Here is a 24,959-nt window from a genome sequence, read left to right as displayed (position 1 = left end):
GGGGTGTCCTGAGGGCTTTTTTAATTTTTTTTGACACAGAATACTTTTAGGGCACTCTCCCAGGGGTGCAGGATATTTTTTTTAAGGCTGCACCCCTAAACCCCAGTTCTGCACTTTTTTTCACCATGTATTACTTGGAGAAAAGTTATCCCCGTTTTTTAAATTTTTTTTAAATTGAACCCGTTTTCACCTCAAATTGAATACGGCCCTGTGTGTTACTTGGTGGAGGTCAAACCAAGCCAGGAGGCCATGACTATACTTGTGAGAGACAAGACTGAGTCATGTTTGCAGACTAGCTGCCCATTATAGAGAGGGGCCAAGTTAGAAAGTGCCCTACATGGGGGCTAGGTCATTTATCTTGGCATCAGAGCTTAAGTGGAATGAGGAGGCCCTCACCTCAGCTATTTGGCATGGCCTTTCTGACCGATTAAAAGATGATCTGATCACCTGTGAGCTTCCCACTAATTTAAATGATATGATCTCTCTGCAACAAGATTGACCTACGCTTCAGAGAACGTCAGGCTGAAAAGCTCAGAACTGACCAGGAAAGGTCATTTACGCCTCCCTTGCCAAACCATCCACCCCATCTTCCTATAGATGAGGAGCCTATGCAGGTGAACCAAACCCATCTCTCTAAAGAGGAACGTCAGAGAAGGATGCCAAAAAACCTGTCTGTACTGCGGAAATTCGGGTCACCTGGTGGCCACCTGCTCCCGCAAATCGGGAAACGCCCATTCCTAACTAACCTTGGGGACATCAAGTTAAGAGTTATGAGCCCGTCCCCAAATACTAAAGATTTCCTTAGCTTTGGATCTCAGTCCAACCCTGTCTTCGTCTCTTCTCTATTAGACTCTGGAGCAGCCAGAAACTTCATGACTTCCAGCCTAGTTGATAAACTACAGATTCCTTGTTCATCTCTCAATCACGCAATTTCCCTGACTTCTGTTGATGGACGGCCTCTAGCTAAAGGTGTGGTCACCAAGGAACTCAAGTAGTATTAGTTCATGCACGGGCACTTCACTCCGAGTCTTTAAAGTTCTTAGTGATACCAGAGGCTTCTCAAGAAATCATTTTAGGACTACCCTGGTTACGCCAGCATAATCCCAGGATAGACTGGTGTTCAATGCAGATTCTTTCATGGGGAACTGACTGCCAGAAATCCTGTCTTCCCAAGATACGACCTGTAAGAAAGACAGCTTCATTAACATCTCCAGCTATTCCCAAGGAGTACCAGATGTTCTCTGATGTTTTTTCTGAACAACAGGCGAATGTCTTACCTCCCCACAGAGAATGGGACTGTCCAATCGAGCTGCTGCCTGACAAGATGCCACCCTGTGGTCGCACCTATCCTCTATCCGTGCCTGAGACTCAAGCCATTTCTGAATACATCCAGGACAACCTAGCAAAAGGGTTTAATCGTCCTTCCACCTCTCCTGCTGGAGCTGGCTTCTTTTTCGTTGGCAAGACGGTGGCCTAAGACATTGTATAGTTTACTGGGGCCATAATGATATAACGATTAAGAATCAATATCCTCTTACCCTGATCACAGAGTTGTTTGACAGAGTTAAGGGGTCCATCATATTTTCACAGTTGGATCTGAGAGGGGCTTATAATCTTATCCGTATTCGCGCCTCTGATGAATGGAAGACCGCCTTTAATACTAGAGACGGGCACTTTGAATACCTTGTGATGCCCTTTGGGTTGTGCAATGCCCCTGCCGTGTTTCAGGGCTTTGTTAATGAGTTTTTCCGGGACTTGTTGTACATCTCGGTTGGTGTTTACCTGGACGATATATTGATTTTTTTCGTCTTCTGTAGCAAAACATTATGAACATGTGAAGGAAGTATTGTCCCATCTGAGAAAGAACCACCTTTACTGCAAACTGGAGAAATGTGTCAGTGGGGTACCCAGTGTGCCATTCCTTGGCTACGTCATCTCTGGCTCCAGTCTAGAAATGGATCCCAAGAAGGTGCAGGCGATTTTGAATTGGTCCCGTCCTCAAAATTTGAACGCCATCCAGAGATTGCTTGGGTTCGCTAACTACTATAGACGTTTTATTAAAGGATTTTCATCATTATTGGCTCCCATTACCGCGCTGACCCGAAAAGACGCTAATCCTGCCCTATGGTCACCTGAGGCAGAGACTGCTTTCCAACTTTTAAAACAGGCGTTTATTTCTGCTCCAGTCTGAATGTAACCAGATCTGGATAAGCCGTTTCTATTTGAAGTGGATGCGTCATCAGAGGCCGCGGGTGCAGTTCTTTCCCAGCGTTATGATGATAATCGAGTTCATCCCTGTGGGTTTTTCTCCAAGAAATTTTCTCCTGCCGAAAAAGAAAGTATGACATTGGTGAATAAGAACTCTTGGCAGTTAAGTTAGCATTAAAAGAATGGAGATACCTGCTGGAAGGGGCCAAGTTTCCCTTCACTGTCTTCACGGACCATAGAAATCTTCTCTTTTTCAAGCATCTTCAGTGCGTGAGTCCTCGTTTGGCCTGATGGGCAATATTCTTTGCTCGGTTCCAGTTCATCCTGACCTTCCGGTCTGGAGCCCTTAATCATAAGGCAGATGCTCTGTCCAGATCCCTCCTCTGTGATGACAAATCGGAGAATCAACAAAATACCCGTTTTGGAGTCGAGAGTGTTCACCACCTTACAGTTACAGTCCCCTAAAGGGAAGTCATTTGTGGCCCCGGAGTTAAGGAATCAGCTCCTCACCTGGGCTCATTCCTCTCACTTTACAGGTCACTCAGGTACCCGGAAGACCTTGGAATTTTTAAAGAGAGGCTACTGGTGGCCATCCATGAAAGCATAGGTGTCGGAGTTAATCTCTTCATGTTCCCAGCATAAATCTTCACGTCAGGCTCCAGCTGGTGAGTTGTTACCACTACCTATTCCATCACGTCCATGGACGCATCTCTCCATGGACTTCATCACGGATCTGCCGAATTCTCAAGGGTTCACTACCATCTGGGTCGTAGTAGACCGATTCTCTAAAATGGTCCATTACATACCACTAAAGAAATTGCCTTCTGCTCCTGACTTGGCCCACTTGTTCATTCAACATATTTTTCATCTCCATGGTCTTCCTGCTGATAGTCTCTGACTGTGGTGTTCAGTTCACAGCAAAATTTTGGAGAGCCTTATGTTCTGTATTGAAAGTGAACCTAAATTTTTCTACGGCTTATCACCCTCAAAGCAATGGTTGCACTGAGAGGATTAATCAAGACCTTGAGACCTTTCTGAGGATTTTTATGACATCTTCCCAAGACAATTGGTCTGTATTGATGGGCTGAATTTCCATATAATGCCTCCTACCACTCTTCCACGAACCAAACTCCATTCTAAGTGGTCTATGGACATCCTCGGGTCCCTGAATTTCAAAGCCTGCCCATCTTTGATGTCCCAGCTGTAGAAGACACTGTACGGAAATTTGCATCAATTTGGTCTCAAGTTCGTATTGACCTGGAGAAGGCGTCCTCCCGTTACAAATATCAAGCTGATAAGAAGCGTAGGAGTACCACGTATGCAAGTTGAAGACCAAGTCTGGTTGTCCACCCGGAACCAACGGCTTAGAGTACCATCTATGAAATTTGCTCCATGTTTCATCGGGCCCTTCTCCATCATAGAAATCATTAACCCCGAGGCTTATCGCCTTCAGTTACCCCCTTACCTGAAAATTCACAATTCCTTTCATGTCTCCCTGCTAAAACCCCTGGTGCTGAACAAATTCCAGAGCCCTACCTGCTTCTCCCCGTGTCCAGACTGAAAGGGGCGTGGAGTTTGAGGTCTCCCAGGTCTTGGATTCTTGTCTTCGCAGAGGACATTTGCAGTACCTGTTGGATTGGAGGGGCTACGGCCCAGAGGAATGTTGTTGGACCGATGCCCGAGATATCCATGCTCCTGCACTCATCAAGAGGTTCCATGCTGCCCATCCAGAGAAGCCTGGTGAGTGTCCTGAGGCCACCCATAAGGGGGGGTACTGTCATGGCCAGGGTTTCTCGGCATGCTGGTCACCGGGTATTACCTGTGAGGTCCATGTGGCAGGGGTTCTCTGGCAGCGGTACTGGTGTTTGGTGAGGGGCATTGGCTGTGCATGGTTCTGTGCGGGCACATTGTCACTAGGCCTGGTGAGGTTTTGCGGTGTTTCCATTCTGCTGGCATGGGCGCTGCCATCTTGCCTGCGGCCATGTGATTCTAGCTGTCCAATCCTGGTAGGTCATGTGTTCATTCCAGCCAGTCACAGCGCGGCACTTAGTATTTAGGAAGGTCCAGAGCCTTCATTCCTTGGCCAGTGCAACGTGTTCCTCAGCTGCAGATGAGAGTACCTGTGCCTTACCTGTCTCCTTGGAAGCGCTACTAGCCTGAACCTTGCCTGCTCCAACGTGCTGGACTTACCCTGCACCCTCCATATACCTTTTCACCTGCCTGAGTACCTGAACCTGTTTCCCTGCACCTTGCCTCCATTCACTCTCAGCTGGACTTCATTACCTCAGCCTGCATTCTGTTACAGCTCACCATACCTACATTTCAGCTCACCATACCTGTATACTGGACTGTTCCTGCCTGTCACTATCTGGACATTCTCCCATTAATCCCCAGTAGTTATCAAGTGCACTTTGGTGCTATACCTGGACTTTTTCGTTTGCCATTCCCATGTCTTCTAAGCCACTTATTAAAAACTCCACTTTTTCATTTATGACTGCTTCTGTGTCTGCTCCTATCACCACCCTGGGTCCACAACAAAATCAGAACCTCACAGGAAGTAGTTAAACTAAAAGCAAGTTTGGAGAAGCAAATACAGATGCTCCAATCAAGATCAGAGTATCTGGCTGAAAAAAATGTGCTTCTAGGTAAAGGTCAATGTAAAGTAGCAGAGCATGTTGAAACTTTTAAGAACTTAACCATGCAGATGGTGATATTGAAAAATTGCAAGGAGAGATTAAGAGCCTTGAGAAATGTCTCTTAAGTACACAGAACTATTTGCACAAACTCCAGGTGGAAAATTAGTACCAAAGAACAAGAGCTTCAGTATAAAATAAAAGTGACAGAATCTAAAATAGCTGTACAAAAATTGAGACTTTTTGAATTTGAAGATATGGAGAAAAAGAGCCATGTGGAAGCAGGAAAATCAGAAAAGGAAAAGTTGGACTACATGCTGAAATTGGATACCGTACCCAAAATAGCATCTGATGTATTCACTAAACCTAGTGGGACATAAATAAAAAAAACTCCAGCAGCAGTGGGACAGTGGAGATGTATTCATCAAATGTTCCTGTGTGCAACATGGGACCGAAGTATCAAAGTTGGGAAACTCCCTAAAAGACTGTGTTGCAAAAGTGGATGAAATACCTTGCAGGGATATTCAGCTTCCCATTATGTCTGACGGAGTGAAGTACACCCAAAGGTTTCCAGTTCAAGATAATTAAGTTGTGTTTAAAGTTGGTGCTGTGAAGTTGACATATAGCTGATGGTCGTTTGCCCCTTGAGGCAAAGGTGCAAGATATACAGAAGCCTACAGAGATATTGATGGCTTCAAGGATGAGACCGTGGTGTTGACATGTGATCAGAGTGATGTGAATGTAACCAGGTCAGACAATACTGCAGTGGAAAGCAGAACCTTAATGAAAGTTAATATTTATGGTCTTGTGAAGAGTAATACTCCGGTAAGTGAACCCAGTGGTGTAGCATGTGGTCAGAGTGCCCGGAGCATGAGCAAGCACCACCCTCCCAAAGTGTGTGCTATATAATATAACCACTATATATATATACATACATACATGGCAGGGTCACATTTACAAACATATACACATAAAGGCACGGTCACACATACATACAGGCAGGGTCACACTTACATTCATACACATACAGGCAGGATCACACATACATATTATATATATAAAATTATATACACACACATATACAGGCCGGGTCACACATACCAGCAGGGAGGGTGATAAACATAACTGGGGTACCTACCTTGTTGTGGACCCTGCAGATTCTTCCTCATTGACATGCTGGTGTAGCCCCGCCCCCTGCTGGGGTCAGATGAACATGTGCTGAGCTCCACCAATCAGGGCTCAGCACAAGCTCCTCTGACCACATGGAGTCTCACTAGAGCAGCAGGAAGGCAGGACGGCTGACAGCTGCTCCAGAGTCTGACTTCAGGATGCCCTCTGGCATCTAAGATGCCTGGAGCTCACGCTCCAGTGGAACCACCCTCCCTACACCCGTGTGAACCAGTGCATTTATGCAACCAGGATGGAACTTGCAATGCAGATTCATTTGTCTGTGAGGAAGTGATGTTGTCTGACACTACAAGGCGTAATATTGGAATAGGGATATAGTGGTTCTTGTTTGCGCTTGAATTTCCGCAGCTCAAAATTGGTAAAAATTGAAATTGGGTGGGTAGATGAGCGCTGGTGTAAGAATGTACAATAACTGTCTATGAATCTAAAATATGTTGGTAGATAATGGTGCAAGTGTTGTTGAAATCAAAATTATTGATTGAATGACAGTAGATGCAAACCAAATGAAATAAAAATATGAAAATGGAATTTGAAAAAAAAAAAAATGAAATGAGAAAAAAAAAATAAAAAAAAATTTAAAATTAAATGAAAGTTCAACAATAAATGAATAATAAAAACAGTGAGAAAAGAAAGAAGGTAAGGAAGGAGTCAAAAGAGATTGGCATACAATTATTAAAATAATGTTAAAATAATGTTTATAGTCTTAATAAACTATTTGGAGGTGTGCCAGTTCTGCAAGTAGCCCAGTTGGATCCGCTGTGATGCAATCCTAGTGCCACCTAACTCACCCTGACTACCTTTGTGTTATAGTAGACTTCAGCTGCGGACTCCCGTCCGAGCCACGACCACGTGACACGCCGGGTTGGCGTCGCTTGATGACGTAGCGCGCCGGAGGATGTTCGGTGGACTGGTAGTGGTGGCTGCAGTGTTGTTCTCCAGGTACATTCCTCAGACTCTCCAACGCGTTTCAGACCTCCAAGGGTCCTTTGTCAAGGATGGGGAATGATGTCTCTATGGACTATTTATAGGGAAATATTTATTGAAAAAAAAAGTAAAAACAGGATATCCTGTCCTGGAAGTTCTGGGTAAAAGGAGGCAAGCACATGTTTTGGGCTCCATATTGTTTTTATGCCAAATCAAGGAAAATTAAAGTTTAGGGGTAGTGAATAGATGAGTAAGGAAAAAAATAGAAATCAAATAAAAGAAAAATATAAATAAATATAAATGGAATATAAAAATATAAAATTATATAGGTGTCTATCATCTACATGGATGGATTGTGCAGGAATACTAGTTTATAAAATACCATTGAAAATTACCTAGAGGGTTTTTTTTTTTTAAATTACTATGGATGAAACTGGCTCTTTCCATTGTCCTAAGGTTGTAGATCCACTCAGTTTCTTTTCTCTTCAATGTTTTTATTAGATCTTCTCACCAATTTTGTGTTATTTTTTCAATGCCCATGAACCTCAGTCATTTTGGGTCCTTATTGTGACTATGTAAAAAGTAAGCTGATACGCTGTGAGTAGTGAGGTCTTTTCTGATGTTATATATATGTTCGGATATTCTTACTTTAATTTTCCGCTTGGTTTGGCCAATATACTGAATGCCACATGGGCATTCTAATAAATATATTGCGCCTTCTGTCTCACATGAGATAAAATCTTTGATTGTTTGTTTGCTTTGAGGTAAATTCTATTGTTCTGTTAGTGGTTTTAATTTGATTTTTACATCCACTACAGTTTTTGCAAAAGTGGAACCCTTTTGACGCTTTATTTGTTCTCTCTTGGTTCCTCTGTTCTATAGAAACTATTAGTAAGTTGTTGTTTGAGGTTCTTTGCCTTTCTGTATATAATGCATGGTTTTGCTGGTAGTATTTTCTTTGCTTCTTCGTCCAACTGCAGTATGTTCCAGTGTTTTGTTAAGATGTTTCCTTCTTGATGAAATTTGACTTCATTTCTTTTGCCTGTTCTCTGAAGGTGTCATCTTTCGTGCAATTTCTTCTTAGACGACAAAATTGGCCGCCTGGGATGTTACTTATCCATTTTCTGTGGTGGTTACTTTGGGCAGGGAGAATATTATTGCCGCTTACATCTTTAATATGGTTCCTGGTCATGATTTTTTCATCTTCTATAAATATATCCAAATCGACAAAGGTGATGGTCTCTTTACTGTAATTGGATGAAAATTCCAGATTCAAATTATTTTGATTAAGATACATAAGGAATTGTTCCAAGTCATTTTCTGCTCCGTCCCAAATAAATAAGAGATTGTCGATGTATCTGCGCCATAATTTGATGTTGTTAGAGTAAGGGTTATTTTGCCAGATGAAGCTGTCTTCCAACCATGCTACAAACAGGTTAGCATAGCAGGGGGCAAAAGATGTGCCCATTTCGGTTCCTCTTGTTTGGGGGAAAAAGTTGCCATTATGCTAAAAGTAATTTTTCCTTAGAATGAAGTCTATTGAATCCATTCTGAAATGTATTTGTTCGTTTGGAATTGCCGATAGTGTTGATAGGTAATGTCTCGTTGCATCACATCCATCCTGGTGGTTTATGACTATACAGAGATTTTATATCACTGGAGCATAAGATGTAGCGCTCCTTCCAGTCGAAGGTGTTCAGGGTCTGTAGTACTTGCATCGTGTCTTTAATATAACTTTTTTGTTTTGATACAAGGGGTTGCAGAAAGAAGTCCACATATTTAGAGAAGTTAGCTGTAAGGGATCCAATTCCCGAAACTATCGGTCTTCTAGGTGGGTTGTATTTTGGGTAGGTGGTAGAACGTAGGGATTCATGGATGTTCAATGTTCATAAATTCATATTCTTTTTTTGTAATGATGTCCAGTTGTACTCCTTCATTTAGTTGTTCCTGTAGTATTCTCTTGTAATCTTTTGTGGGATCTTTGTTAAGTTTCTGATAGGTAGTTGTATCCGAAAGACACACAAAAATGTATCAGAAAGGTGTGTCTAAAAATTTTTTTTTTTAAAAATCCAGTATCAAGATCATGTACATCACTATCAAGAGAATACATACACACTGACTACAAAGCTATATCAACTTTCTATCCGATTCACATCAATGGTCCACATATCACCACTTTCCAACGATTAATAGAAGAAATGAGACAACTTCCTGAAAAAATGAAGACTCCATATAACTTCACAAAAGAAAAAGAAAGCATAAAAGAACTGAAAGACAAAACAATCATAATAAAGCCAGCAGACAAAAGGGGAGGAGTCGTAATAATGGACATAGATGAGTACAGCAATGAAGCGAACAACCACCTTTCGGATACAACTACCTATCAGAAACTTAACAAAGATCCCACACAAGATTACAAGAGAATACTACAGGAACAACTAAATGACGGAGTACAACTGGGCATCATTACAAAAAAAGAATATGAATTTATGAACATTGAACATCCATGAATCCCTACGTTCTACCACCTACCCAAAATACATAAACGATTGGTCAACCCACCTAGAAGACCGATAGTTTCGGGAATTGGATCCCTTACAGCTAATCTCTCTAAATATGTGGACTTTTTTCTGCAACCCCTTGTATCAAAACAAAAAAGTTATCTTAAAGACACGATGCAAGTACTACAGACCCTGAACACCTTCGACTGGAAGGAGCGCTACATCTTATGCTCCAGTGATATAAAATCTCTGTATAGTCATAAACCACCAGGATGGATGTGATGCAACGAGACATTACCTATCAACACTATCAGCAATTCCAAACGAACAAATAAATTTCAGAATGGATTCAATAGACTTCATTCTAAGGAAAAATTACTTTTAGCATAACGGCAACTTCTTCCTCCAAACAAGAGGAACCGCAATGGGCACATCTTTTGCCCCCTGCTATGCTAACCTGTTTGTAGCATGGTGGGAGGACAACTACATCTGGCAAAATAACCCTTACTCCAACAACATCAAATTATGGCGCAGATACAGCGATGATCTCCTATTTATTTGGGACGGAACAGAAAATGACCTGGAACAATTCCTTATGTATCTTAATCAAAATAATTTGAATCTGGAATTTTCATCCAATTACAGTAAAGAGACCATCAACTTTGTCGATTTGGATATATTTATAGAAGATGAAAAAATCATGACCAGGAACCATATTAAAGATGTAAGCGGCAATAATATTCTCCCTGCCCAAAGTAACCACCACAGAAAATGGATAAGTAACATCCCAGGCGGCCAATTTCGTCGTCTAAGAAGAAATTGCACGAAAGATGACACCTTCAGAGAACAGGCAAAAGAAATGAAGTCAAATTTCATCAAGAAGGGCTACAAAGAAAAGATATTATCAGAAGAAATTGAAAAAATTGGCAAAATAGACAGGAAGAAACTCATTCAATACAAAGAAACAAAAAGGAAGAAAGACTGATATCATTCATAACCCAATTTAACAGTAACCACAAACAGATTGAAAACATCCTAACAAAACACTGGAACATACTGCAGTTGGACGAAGAAGCAAAGAAAATGCAACCAGCAAAACCATGCATTGCATACAGAAAGGCAAAGAACCTCAAACAACAACTTACTAATAGTTTCTATAGAACTGAGGACACAAGAGAGAACAAATAAAGCGTCAAAAAGGTTCCACTTTTGCAAAAACTGTAGTGGATGTAAAAAGCAAATTAAAACCACTAAAAGAACAATAGAATTTACCTCAAAGCAAACAGGACGCAAGTACCCAAAGATTTTATCTCATGTGAGATGGAAGGCGCAATATATTTATTAGAATGCCCATGTGGCATTCAGTATATCGGCCAAACCAAGTGGAAAATCCAAGTAAGTATCCGAACATATATATAACATCAGAAAAGGTCTATTAAGACTATAAACATTATTTTAACATTATTTTAATAATTGTATGCCAATCTCCTTTCTTGACTCCTTCTTCCTTTCCTTCTTTCTTTTCGCACTGTAATCATTTATTGTTGAACTTTCATTTTATTTTCAATTTTATTTTCCATTTAAATTTTTTTTTTTCTCATTTAATTTTTTTTTTTAAATTCCATTTTCATATTTTTATTTCATTTGGTTTGCATCTACTGTCAGTCAATCAATAATTTTGACTTTAACAACACTTGCACCATTATCTACCAACATATTTTAGATTCATAGGCAGTTATTGTACATTCTTACACCAGCGCTCATATACCCACCCAACTACAAGGCGTGAAACAGGTAAACAGAAGCTGAAATTAAAGACCTCTGTGGAGGGTGATTCTGAATATGTGCTGATTGAAAATATGGTGAACAACTTTAACATGTTCCTTGACCAACAAGCGGATGCCATCAAACCTGAGATTAAGTTTATGGGTCAATGGTGTAAACATTCAAGCATATTACATGGACTAGAGAGTCTTTCTCACCCTGCTATTCTATTTACAATACCTTCCCCTACAAGTTAGTGAGTTGGCTTATACCTTAGTCCTAGTCTTACCGAATGTGTAGATTTATTGATGTGTGTTGTTTCTAATAGGTCTATTTACATTCTATTTTACTGATGATATGTAACAGTTGTAAAAGTTACACTATTACTATGTATATTCCTTGTTCAGTGCTACAAACACTTTGTGAAACTTTAAAAATGAAAGATAAAAGCAATAATAACAACATGAGAAAGATCCACACACAAAGTTACATATTCAATTAATGGTGGGATTTAAACAGCCAGATTAAGTGCCCAGATGTATTCAATTATTACCAGTGGTAAGCCCTAAAGGTTCACTTAACATGGATTTCTGGTCACACCTTAGGAGGGTGCAAACAGAACTCTGTGTTAATTGCACCCTTTGAGCTTAATGCATATTGTAACTGCATAGCTTTGGGCACTTAACACAGAATCTATGCCTTACTGGGCAGCACAATGTAACCACTAGCATTACTGCCTCACAGCACTAAGGTCGTGGGTTTGATTCCCACTATGAACCGGTGTGTGTTTTGTATATTCTCCGTGTTTGCGTGGGTTTCCTTCTGGTGCTTTGGTTTCCTCCAAAAATATACTGGTAGGTTAATTGGCTCCCAACAAAATTAACCCTAGTGTGTATGCATGTGAAAGGGAATATGGATTGTAAGCTCAACTGGGGCAGGGACTGATGTGAATGGCCAAATATTCTCTGTAAAGTACTGCGCTATATAAATAACTGGAAATAAATAAACCACAGGACTTACAGTTATATACTGTATGAGGCTTACTGCAGGATATATGTAGGGGCACTTAAACTGGTTGCCAAAAGCCCTCAGTAAGTCCTGTGTCTAATTGAATATACACTCTGCGAGTATTAGGGACTAGTCTCTTACCAACTAAATAAAACACAACATGCCACTGACTGGCACATATTATGTAGTGAAATGAAATTAAATAATACCTAGTTAAACATACTAAATTCAAGAATTTTAATATCCTTATTTAATGTTGTGCAGGATATGAAACAAATGGTTATATTTTCACAAACAAGATACCACTTACTGTACATGTATTATTTATTTTCCTACAAGCTTCATAATAATGGGAACGTTACTAGACAGATCATGATGCAACTCCCTCAATTTATTTTTTAACTGAATAACAGAATAGTGCAATAATTTGCTGATTCTAAAAATATTTGACTTTGGCATAAAGATGAACATTTTTATATTCACTAGTGATCTCAAAGTTGTATTCTATAGGCTAATACTTTAGAAAGATGTCTGGTACTGGCAATTTATAAATCACAAAAAATATAGGCCAATGCTTCTGTTCATGCAAATAGGCAAAACTAAATTTTTACTCACACAAGGCTGTGATTGTGCATAATGTACAATATATTTAATCAAAAACATAACACATATACAAATGCAAAAAAATAAATTAATGGACTTTGTGCCCTAATAATTAGATTAGCAAGATTCCAGATATCTGTATAGGCAGGATCAAAATAAGCAGATACAATCTGTGCAGTAATTTGAAGTATCAATCAGAATAAACTGTCCATAAATTAGCACAAACGATTGGGGCACTGAAATGGTAACCTACCACATCAATAATTAAGTATATGTTAATTGCCATACAGTATGTTGTTCACACTATCTCTGGATGAAAATCAATGCCAGGGACAAGCCCATACATATACCAGTTCACATGGAGGTGGAGTGTTACAATGCTCCATGAAGGTACTCATCTGGCAGATGATGAACTGCTCCACCGCTCAGGGGTAAGTTCTCACCAAGGCTTAACTGTGTGAAGTTTGTGTATTCTCATGCTTAGTTGCATGGGTTTCCACCCACACTCCAAAAATATACTGGTAGGTTAATTTATCCTGTGTGTGTACATGCGGTAGGGAATATAAATTGTAAACTCCACTGGGGCAGGGACTGAAGTGAATGACAAAATATTCTCTGCAAAGTGCAGCAGATGATGTATGCGCAAACTGGTAATAATTAAATAATAATACAAGTCAACTCCATTAATTGAGTATTTTTGTTTTTATGCATTTGTATACAGTTTATTATGTAATTTGAATCAAATATATTGTACATTATACAGTACATAATCACAGATACATCCTTGTGTAAGATTTAGCTTTACAGTAGCTACAGCTGTCCTTTGTTAATATCTACTTACAGTCAAACCAAAATTTCCATCCCAGCATGTGGGGTGTAATTTTTGTTCACTTGTGCCCATTTTTCACATACTGCACAAAATTTAGCAGTGTTTCCTGAAAGGCGATGCAAACTGCATTTGCACTACAGGTTCCACACTGGTAGGGGAGAACACAGTAGTTAATTTAGACTGTGATTGTGGACCAGTATATATTTTTTACAGATGTGTCCTTATTTACCTAGCTTTTTTGCGCTATCTGACTCGAGATCAATGGAGCAAATTAGACACTACTCCACTCAAAGCTATCTTTGGACTTTCGCACTGTAGTGTAATTTCCACATTGCAGTCGCACACAAACAGGATTGTAGTGAACTGAGGGCTTGGAATGTATGTATACTTTGTGCTTTTTTCACATTAACAGTGCAAAATAGATGCAAGTTCAGATAAAAATACTCAATGATGGGACGCATGGTGTAACTTTTTAGCATTTTCCGTGGCGAGCCAATTGTGACTTATAGGTGAGATTTGAGGACAGATGAGTAAGAACACATCCCTGTGTGTGGTGATCTTTAGACAACAAAAGCTAAAATCTGGGTGCAGAGGGTTATTTCCCATTTGCTTAGGGGATGTATTCTTCTTGCCAGCAGACAGGATACCGGCCAGCGTTATACCGATGCCGGAAACCCGCCGCCCAGCATAATGCTGATGCCGATATCCCGCAGGAGAACAGGATACTGGCATTTCGAATCACCGCAATCCCGATCATCCGGAGGGGAAAGTATTGTCCATTTCCCTGGGGAAGGAGGGGTTAGGTTTAGGCACCCCCCCCCCCCGTGAGGGTTAGGTACCACTGGTGGGAGGTTAGGGTTAAGCACCCCACTGGGACGGTTAGGTTTAGAGTGCGGGAAGGGGGAGTTAGGCACCACCGAGGGGAGGTTAGGGTTAGGTACCCCCTGGGGAAGTTAGGCACCACCAAGTGAGGGTTGGGGGGGTGGAGGAGGGGAAGAATAGGGTACTTCCCATGCTCCATCGGGATCTTTATCTGTCAGGCTTCCAGAGTCAGGATTTCAACAGGCGGCTGAACATTCCTTGCTTAGTACACTATCTCCATACAGTATTTATGAGAATAGTGTATCCCATGTATACACCCATGCTTAAACCAATTTATTTATTAAACCAGATATGTAATCTTCCTTTCCACATGACAATATCCACATAATATGTAAATGGCAGTGAATGCTGAAAAATATATTAAGACAATGCCATTCCCAAAAGAAAAAAAAAGAAAATGTTTGAAATACATTTATTGCACAGTACAAAAACATGCTGGAAAAAAGTGCAAAAATACACGGTGAAAGAAAAAGATAATGGAAAAAAATTACAATTCAGATTGTAGAATTTGAAGCATTTACAGTTCAAAACAAATTGAAAAATAGAAGAGTATACATGAAATACTTGACTATGAAGATAAAATACAAACATTCAAGGCACATTTTTTGATCCAAAACAAATTGCTTCCTGCTTTGCATAAAAACTATTCAGCTACTCCTTAGATAAAGCAAACAAAAAAACAAGCAGAAAAAACAACAATAAAAAATTTAAATCTGCCACACACAAATTAGATCTGTTAAATGTACTAAAATTACAATTATTTTAAATAGTTTATTTCTCATCAACACAGAACTCTGCCCATCATATGGGTTATTACCGGTATAATATGATCCTCATATCTTCAGGTGTTCTGACTTATGCAACATGAAGCACTTTAAAAGAATATTCAATAATGAAATGGACTGGAATAAATGTTTACTGAAAATATTTTTGGAAATCTCATTCTCCAACTGATGATTTAGGCAGATGGAGGAAGTAAAAGTAGAAAATGTTGGTAACTTTCTGAGCTGTAATGTAGTTGTAAGAATGAAAATCAGTAATGTAATGTCTCAGCCAAAAAAACACATTTAATGGTTTGCTTGTATATATGTAATGTATATCACTGACTGTGTTGCTCCTGCTCTGTCTACAACAACACGAATATGCTAATTCTCCAAAGAATAGCCAATGGGGTCCTTCATGGAACATAGAACATGCTCCAAGTACCTTCGCAGACTTTCATCAAAAGTCCCCAGCAAGCTCCCCTATTCGGTTAGCCTGCTATACAGGAGAAGGCTTCCAAAAAAAGGCATTTCTGGAAATTGGTGAAATCACAGAAATGGCAAAGTTGCATTCCCAGTATAGAACAGAATAGGAGAATGTCACCAAATCCAGGGTGAGATGTATCAAACCTTCGAAATAAGACAGGTGGAGAACAACCAATCAGATTCTAATTATTGTTTTGAAGAATGTACTAGATAATTGATAGCTATAATCTGATTGGTTGCTATGGGTAACTTATCCCTTTGTTCTCTTTAGAAGGTTTTATACATTTTGCCCTCAGTCATCAATACTATGTGAAATATATAATTAGTACTCAATGCTGCAAAAAAAATATGTCTGTCTTTGTTTATTAAATTGATTATTTGACCGTGCAATGTTTCATGGCCCGTTTACAGCATCTGAAAAGCCATCAAGTGTTTCCTTACTGGGGATTGGTGGAGGAATATCCATTATTAGTATACACTGAGCATGCTCTGTGAAGAAACATATAGTTTACAGTACAGAGAAGGAAAAATGGTCCTTAATGGATGCACTTATGTTAAAACATAACTTTTATTATATACCCAATACATTTCCATATATAAATAAATAAAACAGTGAAATATAAAATAGTGTAGATGTGTTTAAAGAAATAAAGTGTATTAAAAAATCATCCAGACTGCTCAGAGCTCATATGGTGGCCTAATAATATTTAAATCTTGGTGTGATGCTAATATTAATTATATTCTGCAAATAAATGGGCTTGTATTTCAATAAATATATTTCCCTGACAACAAGTGTGAGAATCTATATTTTCCTACATATTTGCTCAAGGGACCATGATACAAATCACGTCTGTATGACACCACTAATATACGGACTCCAATAACTATTAATTCTTTTGGAATTTTGTGTATGATCTCAGTATGACAGAATTTGTTAATAGGATGTGGAGATCTTAGCTCTAGGGAGATAACTTACCTGATAATGCAGAGATTTGTTTTCAGTTTGAGAGAAAGAGATACATTGTAACTCCCAATAGAATCACCAGTGTGAAATGCTGAAAAGAATACTTTGTATCTACATATATAGTATTCTCCACACAAGAGATATTACTGAATAATTATTCCAGACGTGATTTGTATCATGGTCCCTTGAGCAAATATGTAGAAAAATATAGACTCTCACACTTGCTGTCAGGGAAATATATCTATTGGAATTCAAGCCCATTTATTCTCTGCAAAATATAATTAATATTAGCATCACACCAAGATTTAACTATTATTAGGCCACCATATGAGCTCTGAGTAGCCTGAGAATTTTTTTTTAATACACTTTAATCTTTCTTTAAACACATTTACACTATTATATTTTAATGTTATTTATATATGGAATTTTATTGAATATATAATAAAAGTAATATTTTAACATAAGGACAATCTTTCCTTCTCTGTACTGTAAACTATACCATTCGATAATTGTACAGGATAGCACCCCCAGTGTCGGATTTAGAACTATATATACTGTAGATACAAATAGTGACATTTACAGGGGTCCCTTTTTGTTTGGATTTCATATTTATGAGATTTAATCTGATTGATAGATATACCTGTGTGGATCTGTGAAGAAACAGTAAACTAGGGCAGGACACCTTATTCTGTACTGTGGAGTATGTTAGAGGTGTTGCTAACAGCTGCAATTACAGGTTTTACATTTACTCTACAACTAAAATAAAGTAGTATGTTTTTATCACATACAGGTTAAACATTGAGTTTTAAAATACTATAATACTTTATTAAGACATTGTGGCTGTCGACATTTTGCAAGTCAATAATGTTGTGGTACTCTGATTATTAAAAAAAAAAAAATTCTGTCGACATAATGTACTTGTTGATATTATGATGTCAAAATAATGACTGTCGACATTGTGATGATCAACAAAACATACCCTTCCACTGACTGTTGTCTTCTGATGTTTTTCCTAAGCTGACATTACTTATGACAATTTGCTCATGAAACATTAGCAAGTACTATATTGATCACAGAAGCTCCTATTAAAACAAACCCTAAAACATCAACTCTTTTTCAAGGTCATAGAGGTCTCAGCTTACAGCCATGTTAGCCATAATTATAAGCAGCCAAGACAGGCAAGCATTTTTATATACAACCCTAGCCACACTGGGATATTAACTACTTAGTATATTGGGATAGTACCTATTGAGTTAACGTTATTAGCTCTAATTATGCTTTTGTCCTTCATTCACATAGATGTATTAATTATATTTCTCTCTACCTGAACAGGAAAGCCAAAGGTTGGTCACCCAACTTTGTAGGAATAGGGAGTAATGTCTACCATCTTTTGCCTTCTGTGTCTGCTTTTAAAACCTTTCTGTACACTGTGCCTGCAATGATGTCATGCATACGTCTTGTCATCAGCCCATTTCCCCAAGATAATGTATCACACCTCAATATAAATGACAGGGGAGCTATAGGAGAATAAGGACTGATTCTGAGTCGCACGCAATGCTGATGTCCACGGAGTTAGATGCATGTGTAGTAGCAAATAACCACTTAAGTCGCTTAAAAAAAAAAAAAAAATTGTATGGCGCATGCTCCCAGTGGTGTGGGTACAGAGGAGCATCTGCCATTGAGATGTGCCGTATCAGAAATGTATTGTAAATGTGTTGGGCATTCCTGGACGGTGGCTATTGTGATGCATAAATTCGATCTGTCTTATGGGAGTGTTGCAGGTGACACATAATCGTTCTTGTCACCATTTGCACCTAACATGGGGCTGGTGCAAGTTTCGATAGCGCACCAAGCAGTATTTTAGCATCTTAGTCCTTGCATATGCAGACACACGGCTGTACAGCAGGGAAGGCATTATAGCGGCATTTGCAATGAGTAGCAGAAGCATTACTGGCAAAAGACACACACAGATGCTGCAGCAGTTGACTTAGTATCAGGCAATAAATTCCATATCAAGTATAGTACAGGTTGAGTCTCCCATATCCAAAATGCTTGGGACCAGGGGTATTTTGGATAACGGAATATTCCGTATTTTGAAATATTTGCATATCATAATGAAATATCTTGGGAATGGGACCCTAATATACACACACAGAATGCATTTATGTGTTATATACACCTTATACACACAGCATGCAGGTCATTTTATACAATATTTTCAATAATTTTGTGGCTCAAGCAAAGTTTGTGTACAGAAATGAAATTAATTTACGTTTCATATACACCTTATACACACAGCCTGAGGTAATTTTTACAATATTTTTAATAATTTGTGCCTTAGACAAAGTTTGTGTGCATTGAACCATCAAAAATCAAAAGGTTTCATTATCTCAGTCATGCCAAAATTATTCCATATTTCGCAATATTTGTATATGGGAGACTCAACCTGTACATTATTTTCAAAGTGGTGAGCTCTGCAAGCAGATCATCATAAACTAAGGCAGGTCCTATTATAACAACATTTTTATACAAGCATTCCATAATATTTATATTAGGCAAAACCCAGAGAAAATAAAAACAAATATTAGTTCCTTTAACATTGCTTATATAAAGGTTAACTAAGATCTTACTTTCAACTATTCTTTTTACAAAATGACATATGGGGGAAAAATACTGTTAAAGAACAGCTAAACTGTTGACAGATTTGAAAGAAATTAACTTGCTTTTCAGATATACCTGCTAACTATCCTTAATTTCCAGGCACAGCTGTGGAACTTTTAAGTTTTGGGTTCACACTGGATTGATTTTTAAAAGGGACACAGAAAGAGCAGTGGGCCTGATTTAGACCCGCTCGCGAGCGGGTTGATGGTGTGCTCTGCGCACGCGCAGCGGCCGCACTGCACATGCGCAAGCCCCGGAGCGAGTGAAAAATGCTCTCTCTCCGTGGCTCACTACAAAAGGGGCGGCTGTCGATGTTGATCGACAGCTCGCCCCGTTTTGTAGGCATGGCGGGGGGGGTGGCTTCACAAACTGAGGCGTTCCCATGAGAACGCCTGCCGTTTGAGGGCGGCCCCACTGATATCACCAGTGATGTCAGTGGGAGAGCTTCCGGCTCGATTAGAGCCAGAAGCTCTCTGGGTCTCGTCGCAAGCCCCGATGGTCGCGATGGTCTTGACCATCGGGACCATCATCCTGGCCGCTCGTAATAGCTGTGGGTGGTCACCCACAGCTATGCGAGCGGCCAGGAGGCCGCACATAAAAAAAAAAAGCCCTGATTCAGAGTGAGCGCTCTTTCAGAGCGTCTGTCTCTGAATCAGGCCCAGTGTGTGATATGTTGTATCATGGAACAGGAGTGTTCTGACCAGCACCAATATGGTACAATTTACTCTAATCTTGAAAGCGGTCAAAGCTGCAGCCAAGGAGAACTACTCTTTCAGTGGGTCCTGGAATGACTACAGTATATGGGCAAAATGAATTTATTCACCAGTGCTGTATTTAAAAGTAACCTATATAGTAGGAGGTTATAGTTTTATTCAGACTTCTATGGAAAGAAATGCTTCATAAATGTCAGTTGTATCCTAGTCATTATGAACACATTATAGAAATAAATAACCACATCCTGTGATATAGCTTTATAATTCCACTAGCTATAACTGCATTATGACTGGCATGTCAACAGTTATCATGTTAACACTGATGAAATTTCGTCTTGATGAGAATGTCGAAAAATGTCCATAGTAATACAGTGGTGGGGATGTAGTTATGAGACCGGCGGCCATCTCAATCCCGAAACTACAATCCCGGCAGGGGATTTGACATAGGCGTCAAAATACCGACGACTATGTTAATCCCCACGCCGGGACTGCGACAGAACACCGGACCGACCGTCCAGCGCCGGAGGTAGGTAGCAATATAGCCAGGGATGGGGGGGTTAGATCTAGGGACCCTCGGGGGTGACTTAGGGTTAGACAGCCCCCCAGGGAGGGTAAGGCTAGGGGAAGGGTTAGGTACTAGGGGGGAAGGATAGAGTTAGGCACTCCTAAAGGAGGGTTAGGGGTGGGAGAGGGGAGGGCTAGATTACTTGGTATGCAGTCGGGAAGCCGGCGGACGTCATACCAACAGCCGGCTTCCCGACTGCTTTATCCCGGCGAGGGCTAAATGACAGGCATCTATATCTAGACGCCTGTCATTTTCCCGCCTAAGGAGGGTTAGGGGGGGTAGGTTAGTTTATACTTACCTTTTAGACTATCGGGATTTTCAGCCTTGTCGGCCAGCCGCTGTCGTAATTCATACGGATTCCGATTACTTAGCTCCGCTGGCTAGCACTGTCGGGATTTCAACTGGCGGCTACACAGCCGTCGGCATTTCAATCCCATTCCATAGCGTTGACATACCTGGTCCAACGGCAATGTCCTAATGACTTCTGGTGTTGAGTTTGGCTAACCCGAAACACTAACTCTCCCTCTAGTGCTTAACCATAAACCTCTCTTTCTGTAGCCTAACCCTCCCCTAGTTCCTTATCCTAAACTTCCCCACCTGTAACATAACCCTCAGCCCAGTTCCTGCAGAACGTCAACATTTCACATTGTCATTCTGCCAAAGTCGTCATCAAAACTGTCAACATTATGACTACATCCCTCTTCTACCACTATATAAGTTACTTTCACTGATCATTTGTCAAGATGTAATATGAGATTTTTTTGTCCTGTAGCTTTATATATACAGTGGCAAGAAAAAGTATGCAAACCCTTTGGAATGACCTGGATTTCTGCAAAATTTGGTTATAAAATGTGATCTGATCTTCCAAGTCACAATGACAAACCACAGTCTGCTTAAACTAACAAATAAATGTCAGTGCTTTTCTTACAAACATTTAATACAACTTTTTAACATTGAAATATAGGATAAAAAAAAGCATGTGAACTCTTAGGCTAATGACTTGTAAAAAGCGAATTGGCACCAGGAGTTACTGTAGCTAACCTGGAGTCCAACCAATGAGACACGAAGGTGTCAGTTAAAGTTGCCCTGCCCTATAAAAACACTCACAAATTTTAAGCTTGTTATTCACAGGAAGAATTGCCTTAAGTAGTTTTAGATCTTGTTTGTTCAGGGCATGATTCACATAAGATTTAAAATTGTTGACCTGTATAAAGATGAAAAGGGTTACAAAAGTAGGTCTAAAAACCTTGGTTTTTAACTGTCCACAGTAAAACATATGGCCTATAAATTTAGAAAGTTTGGCACTGTTGCCACTTTACCTAGGAGTTGCCATCCTGCAACGAGGACTTTAAGGGCACAGCGCAAAATCCTCAAAGAGGTTGAGAATAAGCCTACAGGGTTAGCTAAAGACTTATAGAAATATTTCCAACTTGTAAACATATCTGTTCATGAATCTATAATTCATAAAACACTGAAAAAGAAAAGTGTCTGGATGTTCCACAGAGCTATTGGCAAAATGTTTTGTGGACTGTGGGCCTGATTCAGTAGTGCACGCAAAGTGCACTGCTGAACGCAGATTCACGATGTTTGGGAAACTGCACAGGCGCAGGACCCGTGTGACTGGCAGCAGACTGTCAGAGATTGACAGTCTGCTGCCGTTTGTGGGCAGGGAGGCGATGACGTCCGTTTCCCGAAACAGAGGGGTGTCGCCGCCGTTGCGGGGAGGGAAGAACCCAGGATCTCTGTTGGCTGACTGAGATTTCCTGGCCTCTTCCTCTAAACTGCCAATGGTACGCAGATGGACAACGCAGCTCAGATAAATAATGCACAGGAGGCGTGATGCCTCCTGCTGCATTACTATATCTGGAAGGATCACAAATGCAAAGCTGCCTGTGTGTAGCTTTGCAAGTACGATCCTTGCAGAATCAGGCCCTGTGTGTCTATTCTTGTGATTTAGATGAAGATCAGATCATATTTCAATAAATTGAATATGCTTATATGCAGGGCTCGAAGTGAGCCGGTATACAGCGGTATGCCATACCGCCACTTCAGCCTGTGTCTGAACTTTCGCTTAGCAGTCACGCTGGGAACTAAAAAACAGCTGCTGGAGATGTGTACTGCTGGGCAGGTCCAGCGCTTGGTGTCTCCGCACCTTGCGCCGTTCCTTGTTCCCCCCGCCCCTTCCCACACTGCGCCCTCCCCCTGTGCTTACATTTTCCACTACTACCATCAGGGAGGAGGGCGGAGCAATCCTACTGCCGGACACCGGCACCTCCCCCAAACATACCTGGAGCCGGCCCTGCCGCTGGGGACACATCTCTCAAGAGTGCACTGCTGGGTTGACCGAGCATCGGGAAACGGGTCCCAATGTCAGGATAGATGCAGCCACAGTAAAAAGAATCCTGGCGCCGATCGTGAAACAATCACGGACCGGCAGCCAATCAAAACTAAACATCACTGGTGGCCTTTTAATTTGGTGCCAGCCGCTAGCCAATCACGGCTTGCGGATGGGCAGCCAATCAGAGGCAGGTACGCGGCTGCCTCTGATTGGCTGCTGGTCCATGCTGATTGTTTCACAGCTGGTGCTATGTGTAAAGCCTGGATAGAGGATGGTGAGCCGCACGCGGAGCCCCACTGACAGCCGGAGGACAGGATGAGGAGAAACTGGACTCCGGACGTTGAATGAGAGGTAGTAGTAGTAGGTAAGTAGTGTGAGGTGCGGGGGGGTGGGTGAGGGAAGTAGTTAGTGTGAGGTGCAGGGGGTGGGTGAGGGAAGTAGCCTGCAGGTAGTGTGAGGGGCAGGGGGTTGGAGAGGGAAGTAGCCTGCAGGTAGTGTGAGGTGCAGGGGGTGGGAGAGGGAAGCAGCCTGCAGGTAGTGTGGGGTGCAGGGGTGGGAGAGGGAAGTAGCCTGCAGGTAGTGTGATTTGCAGGGGGTGGGAGAGGGAAGTAGCCTGCAGGTAGCGTGAGGTGCCGGGGGTGGGAGAGGGAAGTAGCCTGCAGGTAGCGTGAGGTGCCGGGGGTGGGAGAGGGAAGTAGGTTGTATGAGATGCAGGGGTTGTGATGGAAGCAGAGGCCGAATCTCATTGTCAAAGTCCCTAAAACTTTTTTTTGGGGTGGGCTTCAACTAAAATTTCCATACCCCCACTTAAAAATTACCACTTCGAGCACTGTTTATATGTACAAATGCCGAACACAATGTGTGTGAATTTAAATTATTGATGGTGGTGTATCTTACATTTGGGCCTTGTTCTTTTAAAAATGTATAGGGTACAAGTTACATAAATATTTTTTTTTTTGTCTATTTGCTACAAGACATAAAGCAGCAATATTTTTAAAGGGAAAACCAGGCAGAATTTGCCCTGTATTTTAAAAAATGCTGCTTTAAGTCCCACTGCAAAATTACTGGAAAAGCTGCACTTTATCAAACAGACCCTATTAGATTTTACCCAACAGGGAGAAGCACATAACTAAAACTGGCATGCACATTGATATTTGCTTTAATTGATTTCATGCAATGTATTATCTAGTAAGGCAACTACGTGTTTTATTCCAATTCCTGTTAAACTGTAGATCAAACAAGGTTGGGAACTAAAATGAGATGGGAGAAGAAATTTCTACTACATATAAAATTATTTCTATAAGAAAATATAATGTAGACTTGTCGATGCTATGGTCAGTTATTTTCAAACAAGGTAAAGCTAAATTAGTGTGAATATATATATATATATATATGTACACAATAACAACTAGACATTGCCTACTTCTTTGGTAAACTTAAATATGAGCTCTAGCCAATAGAATACTGAAGTACTATACTATACTAAGTACTATACTAACTTAATGATCTGCTTGGTGTTGTAATGCATAATTTCAATAAGGCTGGTAAATACTTTGAACCTGATTCAGGAGTGCACGCAAGTGCACTTCTGATCGCAGATTCCCGATTATTGGGAATCTGCACGTGCGCAGAATGGGTCCTGTGTAGTAGCACATAGACCCCTGAATGTCTCCGCCTGATTTAGGCAGAGGCATTTAAAGGGGTGGTGTGGGGGCGTGTTCAGCCGGCTTCCCGGGAAAGGGGGCGTGTCCGCCCCATTTTTCAGGAGTGGCCAGCCCAGGATCTGCGTTGATCAGTGCAGAGTCCTGGGTTCGCAAGCCGGCCAGCCTGAGTAAGTTAAGGCTTACTCAGCTGGCCAGAGGCCAGGCGCCATCCACCATCGTGACCATCGATGGTCACGATGGTAATTCCAGCCTGCGACCTCCGTCGCA

At 40.8% G+C, this 24,959-nt stretch overlaps 1 protein-coding gene across 1 annotated transcript in view; it reads right to left on the bottom strand.

Annotated features, from left to right (window-relative positions):
* Positions 1 to 24,959, bottom strand: part of LOC148454597 (glutaminase kidney isoform, mitochondrial-like) — a 600,729-nt gene that overhangs the window by 117,771 nt on the left and 457,999 nt on the right. The gene's annotated exons all lie outside the window — the stretch shown is intronic.

Source organism: Taudactylus pleione, unplaced genomic scaffold (genome assembly GCF_031769625.1).
Source record: "Taudactylus pleione unplaced genomic scaffold, aTauple2 ptg000977l, whole genome shotgun sequence".
NCBI classification, from domain to species: Eukaryota; Metazoa; Chordata; class Amphibia; order Anura; family Myobatrachidae; genus Taudactylus; species Taudactylus pleione.
The sequence above is the reverse complement of the archived record's forward strand: the minus strand, read 5'-3'. Positions and strand labels throughout refer to the sequence as shown.